The sequence below is a fragment of the Phascolarctos cinereus genome, unplaced genomic scaffold (genome assembly GCF_003287225.1).
Source record: "Phascolarctos cinereus isolate Bilbo 61053 unplaced genomic scaffold, phaCin_HiC Scaffold_5;HRSCAF=322, whole genome shotgun sequence".
Taxonomy (NCBI): domain Eukaryota; kingdom Metazoa; phylum Chordata; class Mammalia; order Diprotodontia; family Phascolarctidae; genus Phascolarctos; species Phascolarctos cinereus.
Window position 1 is genome coordinate 428,405,919 of NW_027555958.1, and position 10,186 is coordinate 428,416,104.

The 10,186-nt window shown below is 38.2% G+C and overlaps 1 pseudogene; it reads left to right on the top strand.

Moving 5' to 3' along the window:
• Positions 1–9,310: 9,310 nt before the first annotated feature.
• On the top strand, positions 9,311–9,886 carry LOC110210022 (gamma-aminobutyric acid receptor-associated protein pseudogene; annotated as a pseudogene).
• Positions 9,887–10,186: the final 300 nt, after the last annotated feature.

Sequence of the window (10,186 nt, forward strand, 5' to 3'; positions counted from 1 at the left end):
GAATATGAACTGTTATTTCTGCTAATTTTTTCTGAAGGAAAGAGAACTGCCAGACAGTAGACTCAAGATGGGGCAGTTAGGTGGCACAGAAGATAAAGTGCCAGGCCTGGAGTCAGGAAGACTCAGCTTCCTGAGTTCAAATCTGGCCCCAGGCATTCACTAGCTGTGTGACCCTGGGCAAGTCACTTAACCCTGTTTGCCTCAGGTTCCTCATCTGTAAAATGAGCTGGAGAAGGAAATGCCAAACCAGTATCTTTTCCAAGAAAACCTTAATTGGGGTCATAAAGATTGGGCATGACTGAAATGAAACAATGTACTTAAGATGGCCCCCCATCCCTTCTCCTTCTTTCTTTCTTTCCTTTTTTTTCTGTCTTCTTCTGGACCAGGCTTGAAGTACAGTGACCACTCACAGGACAAATCCTACTGCTGATTGACTTGGATGCTTTGACCTGCTCCATTTCTGATCGGGGCCTATTTTCCCCTCCCTAGTCTGACGTGTGACTCAAACTTTCAGTGGCTCACCATCGTGCTTCCATATTTCATGTGGATACCATACCAGCTTTAGCCCTACTGCGCCACAGAACTCTGTAGCCCAAGCAGTCCATAAGCCTCAGCCTTGCTCAATATCAGGAAGGTGCTACCATACATGATCATTTTTTTCTTTTTAGATTTTATTTGATATTCAAATTAACAAGAATTTATTTTTTCTCCTTTCTACCCCCTTTCATTTAAAAGAAAGAAAAAAGAAAAAAAAACTTCTAACAAATATGTATAGTGAAGCAAAACAAATGCCTACACTGACAATTTCCAAAAAGGAATCTCATTCTGCATCTTGAATTCATCCTTTCTGTGTCAGTAGCTGAGTAACATAGATTGGCATCAGTCCTCTGGAATCATAGATGGTCATTGCATTGATCAGTTTTCATATTTACAGATAGCTAAGATGTCTTCCTCAGATAATTCACTCTTCACATCCTTTGGCCTCCTGTCATTAGTGGGGTAGCTCTTATTCTTATAAATTTCAATCAGTTCCTCATCTATCTTTTTTCTTTCTATATTTTCAGTTTTGTTGATGTGTTTTGTTTTTGCATTAATAACATTTATAGATTAATCTTGCTTTGTAACAATACAGGGGACGTCATCTGAAAGTTCATGTGACATTTCACGTTGGTGACACCCCTACTTCCCTATTTAACAAAAACATCAGAAATCAATTTTCTTTCCCTCCCACCCTCATCTCATTAAAAATAAGAAAAAAAACCCAATCTCTTGTAATAAATATGGAAAGTCAAGCAATACAAATTCCCCAATGCCTATATACTATTCCTCTATATTGCTCCTTTTTTCAAATGACTGCCTTTCTATACAGAAGTAGCTATGTGGGACAGTGTATAGAGAAATAGACATGGAAACAAGAAGATCTGAGCTCGTATCCTGCTTCAGACAATTATTAGCTATGTGATCCTGGGTAAGGCACTTTTGCCTCTAAGGCCCCTATTTGCCTCAGTTTTCTCATTTGTCTCAGTTTCCTCATTTGTAAAATGGGAGTAATAATAGCACCTCCTTTCTCAGGGCTGTTGCAAAGATAAAATGAAATAATATTTGTGAAGTGCTTTGAAAACCTTAAAAGGCTATATAAATACAAGCTATTGTTATAAGACTATTTGGAGGCTGTGTCTCTGTTCTCTCAATTATACCTCTAAAATTCTAAAATCCATGAACACTTAAACTTATGGATGAGGTTTCTTCCTCTGGGCACCTAATTGCTAGATGTCATGGCACATTCCCAAATTCTGAATCTGCCTTTAAAGATCACCTAGGTTTCTGTCAATTCTCCATCATCCTCTTTTTATTCACTTAGACAATCACATCTCATTAAGGAATCCCTTGGTAATTTTTTTAAGTTAGTTTAACAACTTATTAACATTTTGAGATTGTATTCTGGGTTAGAGGGAGATAGTTATAGATCAGTTCTGCTACACACAAACCCCCACACACATATAGCAAGACAGTATGGCTTGATTTGGAATTATAAATAACGGGGTTCAAATTCCACCCTTAATGCTTAAAAGCTGTGTGTGTCTTGATCAGGTCATTTGACCACTGTATACTTCAGGCAACTCCGTAGGATCTATCTGTGATGTCAAGGATTGGTGTCATCTGTTCTGTGTTGGTGGAAGAAGTTTGCTAGGCTGAATCAGTTGTACAGCCTTCAAATATAAGGTGTAATATCCAACACTAAAGGCAGAATTGAAGAAATGGTAGAAAAACAAAGAAAGGTCTGCTGTGTTTATAACTGCATCTGTGACTCTCTTTAGTTTAGCTACCTCTGTGGCAGGGAATGTCTTTAATTAGTATGGTGATCTATGCACGATGCCAAAACCTAAAGTTAATAATTTAGCAACCAATCAAAGTGATTGATTACATGAGATAAATTAAATGGATTAGTGTCCAAACCAGTTTTAATTTAGAAGAATAACTAATATTTATGTAAACTTTCAACTTTTTAAAGTGTTTTCCTCATAATACGTAGGTAATAAAGTATTATCTTCTTTTTAGAGTAAAATGGTCTAAGTCTCAGAGAGTTTCAATGCCTTGCTTATGATCTCATAACTTTTTATGTTGTTCAGTTGTTTCACTTGTGCCTGACTCTTTGTGACCTCACTAGGGATTTTCTTGGCAAAGATACTGGAGTGATTTGACATTTCCTTCTCCAGCTCATTTTCTAGATGCAGAAACTGAAGGAAACAGGGATAAGTGACTTGCCTAGGGTCATACAACTAGTAAGTATCTCAGACCAGATTTGAACTCAGATCTTCCTGACTCCAGGCCCAGTTCTCTATCTGCTGTGTCCGCCTTCCTCTTTCTGCCCTTCATCTCATAGCTAAATAATTCAAATACAAATTCCCCTCTCTAGGTCTGCCATATCTGGCATGAAATTGTTATCTACTGGCTAGTATGAATTGCTCTATTTCAACTCTATATTATTAGCATATTTTTTCACAACTTCAAGCCCCAAATATTACTTTAAAAAAATCTACTTATTCACATATTCTCATGGAAGTTTAGCCCTTAGTGTCTTCTTCTATAAGGATATCTTACTTTGCATCAATCATGAGAATCATAAGCAAAAATACCTTTGTGAAGAAAATTACAACTTTGATACCAATATCTGTTGTAGAGGATGGAGAATTAAACAAATTAGATGAAGAATTTCACAAGACTTTCCAATCTAATTCAACAATATCTGTGAAGCTCAGTGACTTTATTACTAACTTCTATTTTCTTTCGCTGATACAATTATAACGAATCTAGTTTTAACTCCCAATCAAGTTGACTATTTGCCTATTTGGCGGTAGTTTTTATCAACTCCTGTTCAGTTATAAAATTTGAAGATTCTCCCAGATCTCTCTGCAGAATTTCTTTCATTAATATTTGTGGAAACCAAAACTACACAGGGGCTGCCTTGAGGACAGAAGATGTACTATTCTTATTTGGGGTTATTTAATTGTTCAATATTCCTTTTGCTATCTCCATACATTAATATTTATTAGCATTATCTACTTGGAGCTTTATTTTATACTTGGGGATATATTTTCTGGCATCATTTACATAGTTGTACTCATGATTTCCAATAGCAAACTGGATGATTAATCTCATGAAGTAAAATGTAAACTAAGTAGACTTAAAAATAAGGAGGTAGGGCTCAAGGACACCTGAAGTACATACTGTTTTTTTTTTTTAACTACAGGCTAGCAAAGTAGATTGATTGCTCATGGGTTTAGGAGTGATTTAGTTTTCACTTAAGAACTTAAGGCTTGTATTCAATAGTTGGGTGACACATAAGGCTTCCTTTTGCTTTCTCTAATTTTTCACCATATATTGCCATGAAAAGTACAATAATTCTGTGACACTCTTTACTAGTTTCCTGTGAACTACAAAAGTGTAATATACACTGGGCTACTTATCTATTTGCAATTATAGTTCTGATTCTGTATGCTTATTAACTGGCTTTTCCTTCTATTTGTATGCACAGCTTATAAAATAATCTTGTTGACTCTTTTATTATTCAACATGCTAATTTAATATTTTTTAAAATTAATAAAATATAAATACAAAAGGAAGAGAGATTGCTTCACAATTCAATGAGAATCATATAAATATTCAAGGTTTTCAAAGACAAGATGTTGGAAGGGGATGTTTTAGTCAGATGAACATTTATTTTTCACATACCTTAAAAAATGACCCAGAAGACATGAGCTCTCTTTGCCACCATGACTTTGAGGTCCTAGGATGTGATGGGAGTTCATTTGGAGGCACTTATTTGTCAGTGGGTGGGGGAGAGAGAGAGAGAGAGGTTATCTGAATCATTAAATACTTAATAAGGGATCACTACTCTACACATTTATTCTCCCAATGGGGCAAAATCTTGAAGTAAAAAGAAAAATTGAACCCTGCTCTTCTTCTTCCCATTTTCTGGAGTGAAAATGTCAGGCTATGTTTCCACAGGAATTGCTTCCCAGGATCATTGATGAGACCACTGGGCCGGAAGTATTTCTATTCATAATGCTCTGGGGTTTAAAGTGCTGGACCATATACATAAAGATTTGAGGAGAGATGGTGGTCAAAGTAAGGATGGTGGTTTGATTTGCCTGAGATGTATTGTTCCAAATCTCTCCCAGAGGGTGCCTTGTTGCTTCAGCTGAGCTGGTTTTCCAGCTCTATATATAGTATTTGGTTGCCAGGTGATAGTGATGGTTGGCCCCTTCTCCTAACAGAGAAAAAATAGCAGTTATTTCAGAATCTTCTGCAAGTAGTTAGGTTGTAACCTAGTGAGAACCTAGGTGAAAATAAATGCCACACCCAAAGAAAACATGATAAGAAGACATTGTATATGATTATAGCTCCAACCTGGGTTGTTTAATAAAACTGTTGACTTGAAAGACTAGGAAATAGATTTAAAGAAAGATTCAACACAGAAACCCTTGACCAGTTCTATGGGTTCTGGGATTGAGCTAAGGAGATTAAAAACACATGGGTCCTTTTTGGGGATAGCTGTCTGAGCATCTCCAGGTAGAGTGTAGGCATGTCCACTGGTGCCTTGCTGACAGCTAACAAGGAATTCAAGATGATTATCTAGATGGATTTCAGGAGGATGGACTTTGACACCTACTGTTCAATCTTTAAAGTGAATAGATCAGCTTGAACATTCTATTAGACTCTGAGAAGACAAAATAACATGTAGTATAATTCATTTACTCTTCCCAGTTATCTCACCACCATGTCATCTGTACTCTGTCCAATATCTTCATTTACCCTACCATAACCTTGGACTCCACCCACCAATGCTCAGCTCTGGCAGGTGAGTCATCACCTTATCTTGATTGGATGCAGGCTACCAGCTACTTCCAGACATTTCTATCTACAACTTGTCTTTGTGCCCATCCCAATTACCCTCCCTTTCCTGTTTCCCTTTTAGTTCCAGCACTTAGCATGTTGCCTGACGTATAGTAGATGTTTAGTGATTGACTAATTGTTGTCTTCCTACGTTATAGTGTAAGCTCCTGAAAGGTAGATACTATGCTTTTTGCTTTTATTTGTATCTAGAATTTACTGCAATGCCTGGCACATTGCAAGCAATTAATAAGTGGCCTATCTCTTTATCTATCTATAAATCTGACAGGGGGAGGGAAACATGCCCACGCTCATGAACTTTCCCAGAAGTTCAGGTAATGGTGACTTGTGACAGAAGTTAATTATGGCATATAACCTGAAAAGAGAGAGTAAATTTCCCCAAGTCAACCAATGGCAGAAACTGAGACCCCCACAAAATTCCTGCAGTAACTCATGCTAGAGGCTAAGATGTGTAGTTGCCCACTCAGCCTGAGAGGGGGGGGTTCATGGGCAATATTTGCAAATGTCAAACTCCTGTGGGGGAATGGGGTATAGTTTTAATTGCATGGATAACATGATGCAAGAATCTTGCTTTTTAGACAGAGAAGGGAAATTTCCTGGATTGTACCTTATGGATAACAGTGATTTTGAGAGATCATGGGCTGAATGTTTCCTAAATTCATGAGTTTGAACATCGATGGAGAATATTTCCTTGGAATTAATTCAACAGCATACTTCTTGTAGACTGAAGAGGACTGCCAATGTGGCCTTTGTAGCTAAAGGGCTAGAGTCATGAAGTGGTGGATGGGTGGGGCAAAAGATTCACATCTTGTTACCCCTTCTGCCTACTATTACTATGCAAATCTGGTAGGAAGAGAAATTCCTGTTTAGCAGACTCCAGAACATTTTTGGCTTTTGGGAAGATTCAAAACCACAGGGTGGGTCTACAATTCTTAATTGTTTGTTTATTATTTTATTTTCCCATATTTACATGTAAAAACAATTTTTAACATTCATTTTTTAAAACTTTGAGTTCCAAATTCTCTACCTTCCTTCCTCTTCACCTTCCCCTCATTGAGAAGGTAAAGATTTCATATAGGTTATACCTGTATAGTCATGCAAAACATATCCATAATCGTCATGTTGTGAAAGAAAACATAGAAAAAATCAAGAAAAATAAAGTTAAAAAAAGCATGCTTCAATGTGTATTCATACATTGTCAGTTCTTTCTCTGGAGATGGATAGCATCTTTCATTATAAATCCTACAGATTTGTCTTGGATCATTGCATTGCCAATTCACAGTTGATCACCTTCAATATTGCTGTTACTTAGTACACATTAAATTTCACTTTGCATCAGTCCATGCAGGTCTTTCCAGGTTTTTCTGAGAGCGTCCTGCTAACTATTTCTTATAATACAATAATATTCAATCATAATCACATACCACAACTTGGTTAGCTATTCTCCAATTTAAGGGCATCCCCTCAATTTCTAATTCTTTGCCCTGAAAAAAGAACTGCTATAATTATTTTTGTACATAGAGATTCTTTTACTTTTTTTCTCTCTTTTGGGATACAGATCTAGTAGTGGTATTGTTAGGTCAAAGGGTATGCATGATTTTATAGACTTTTAGGCATAGTTCCAAATTGCTCTACAGAATAGTTGTATCAGTTCACAATTCCACCAACAATGCATTAATGTCTCATTTTCCCCACATTCCTTCCTACATTTGTCATTTACCTTTTATGTCCTATTAGCCAATCTAATAGGTATGAGGTAGTACCTCAGAATTGTTTTAATTCGCATTTCTCCACTCAATAGTTAGAGTATTTTTTCATATGGCTATAGATAGCTTTGATTATTTTATCTGAAAACTAATCATATCTTTCAATCATTTATCAATTGGGAATGGCTCTTATTTTTATAAATTTGACTCAGTTCTCTATGTTTAAGAAATAAGACCTTTATCAGAGAAACTTGCTTCAAATTGTTTTTTTCACAGTTACTATTGTTAAATATATTTCCCTCCATCTCCCCAGAATAGTCTATTCTCTCTCCTTTCTACCTGTACCTCCTCAAAAGTGTTTTGCAACCTCCTCCCCCAATAAGCTCTCTCTCCCATCACCCCCCTTCACTTATCCCTTTCCTCTTCTATTTTCCTGTAGGGTAAGATAGATTTCTATACCCAATTGAATACATATGTTATTACCTCTTTGAGCCAATTTTGATGAGAGTAAGGTTCACTCACTCCCTCTCACCTTTCCCCTCCTCTCTTCCACTACAGAAGCTTTTTCTTGTGTCTTTTAGGTGAGACAATTTACCCCTTTTTACCTCTCCCTTTCTCTTTCTCCCAGTACATTCCTCTCTCACCCTTCAATTTTATTTTTTAGATACTGTCCCTTCATATTTAACTCACACCTTTGCCCCATCTACATACACTACTAAGTACCCTGATAGTGAGAAAGGTCTTATGAGTTACAAATATCATCTTCCCATATAGAAATATAAAGAGTTTAACCTTACGAAGTTCCTGATGACTTCTCTTTCCTGTTTATCTTTTTATGCTTTTCTAGAGTCTTGTATTTGAAAGTCAAATTTCCTATTCAGCTCTGGTCTTTTCATCAAGAATGCTTGAAAGTCCTCTATCTCATTGAATGTCCATTTCCCTCCAGAAGGATTATACTCAGTTTTGCTGGGTAGGTTATTCTTAGTTGTAATTCTAGCTCCTCTGCCCTCTGGAATATCATATTCCAAGCTCTCTAATCCTTTCATGTAAAAGCTGCTAAATCTTGTGTTATCCTGACTGTGGCTCCATGATACTTGAATTGTTTCTGCCTGCTTGCAATATTTTCTCCTTGACCTAGGAACTCTGGAATTTGTTTATAATATTCCTGGTGGTTTTCATTTTGAGATGTCTTTCAGGAGATTACTGGCGGATTCTTTCAATTTCAATTTTACCATCTGGTTCTAGGATATTAGGGCAGTTTTCTTTGATAATTTCTTGAAAGATGATGCCTAGGTCCTTTCCCTTTCCTTTCCCTTTCCTTTCCCTTTCCTTTCCTTTCCTTTCCTTTCCTTTCCTTTCCTTTCCTTTCCTTTCCTTTCCTTTCCCTTTCCTTTCCTTTCCTTTCCTTTCCTTTCCTTTCCTCCTTTCCTTTCCTTTCCTTTCCTTTCCTTTCCTTTCCTTTCCTTTCCTTTCCTTCCCTTTCCTTTCCTTTCCTTTCCTTTCCTTTCCTTTCCTTTCCTTTCCTTTCCTTTCCTTTCCTTCCTTTCCTTCTTTCCTTTCCTTTCCTTTCCTTCCTTCCTTTCCTTTCCTTTCCTTTCCTTTCCTTTCCTTCCCTTCCCTTCCTTCCCTTCCCTTCCCTTCCCTTCCCTTCCCTTCCCTTCCCTTCCCTTCCTTCCTTCCCTTCCCTTCTCTTCTCTTCTCTTCTCTTCTCTTCTCTTCTCTTCTCTTCTCTTCTCTTCTCTTCTTTCTTCTTCTCTTCTCTTCTCTTCTCTTCTCTTCTCTTCTCTTCTCTTCTCTTCTCTTCTCTTCTCTTCTCTTCTCTTCTCTTCTCTTCTCTTCTCTTCTCTTTTCTTTTCTTGATCATGTCTTTCAGGTAGTCCAATAATTTTCAAATCATCTCTCTTGGATCTATTTTCCATGTCAGTTGCTTTTCCAATGAGATATTTTACGCTGTCTTCTATTTTTTAATTCTTCTGATTTGATTTTATTGTTTCTTGATTTCTCATTAAGTCATTAGCTTCCATTTGTTCCATTCTAATTTTTAAGAAATTATTTTCTTGAGAGATTGCTCTGCCAAGTGAGTTCACCCGCCCCACCGTCTGTCACCATCACTGCTGCCCTCAGCCTCAGCCCCATCTGCCTCGCCTCCCCTGCTCCCCTAAGCCCATCCTGGTCCAGTCCCTGGGAGGATGAAGTTCATTTACAAGGAGGAGCACCCGTAGGAGAAGCGCTGCTTTGAAGGCGAGAAGATCCACAAGAAGATCGAGTCCTGGTGATTGTGGAAAAAGTTCCTAAGGCCTGGATAGGTGACCTGGACAAGAAAAAATACCTGGTGCCTTCTGATCTCACAGCTGGTCAGTTCTACTTCTTTATCTGGAAGTGAATTCACCTCTGAGATGAGGATGCCCTATTTTTCTTTGTCAACAATGTCATTACACCCACCAGTGCCACCATGGGTCAGCTTTACCAGGAAGATCACAAAGAAGACTTCTTTCTATACATTACCTACAGCGATGAAAATGTGTATGGTCTGTGAAGCTGCCTGCCACTCCTGGGTGCGGGGGCCCTTCTCTAAGAAGAGTGAGGGTTCCCCTGTCTCTTCCTCTCCTTATCCTGTAACTACCCCATTCTCCTCAGTTTCTTCTGCCTGATGGAAGACAAACACCAACACCTCTTGTCAAGGCCTGCAATTTGCAATGTTTAAGACTCTCTTTCCCTCAGCCCATTCTGGCTGGAGTTGGGGAGGGAAAGGGTAGAGGAGACCCCCCCCCCCAGTGTCTCTATTTTCTTTTCTTCTCCCTTGGATCTAAACCTTTTCTGCCTCTTCCTCTCTCCCCTCCAGCCCTTCCCCAATCTCTTCTTGGTTGTCAATTCCCATTTTCTTTTTGTCTCACTCACTGATTGTTTTAGTTTCTGTTCCTTCCTAGATTACCCAAGGGACTTGGGTTCTTACAATTCCTCCCCTCACCTCCACCACCTTCATCTTCCCTCCCACAGGCAGGAGTGGAGGGGTGGGAGTGGACTGGAGGTGGAGAAGATCAATAAAGAAACCACCAACTTAAAAA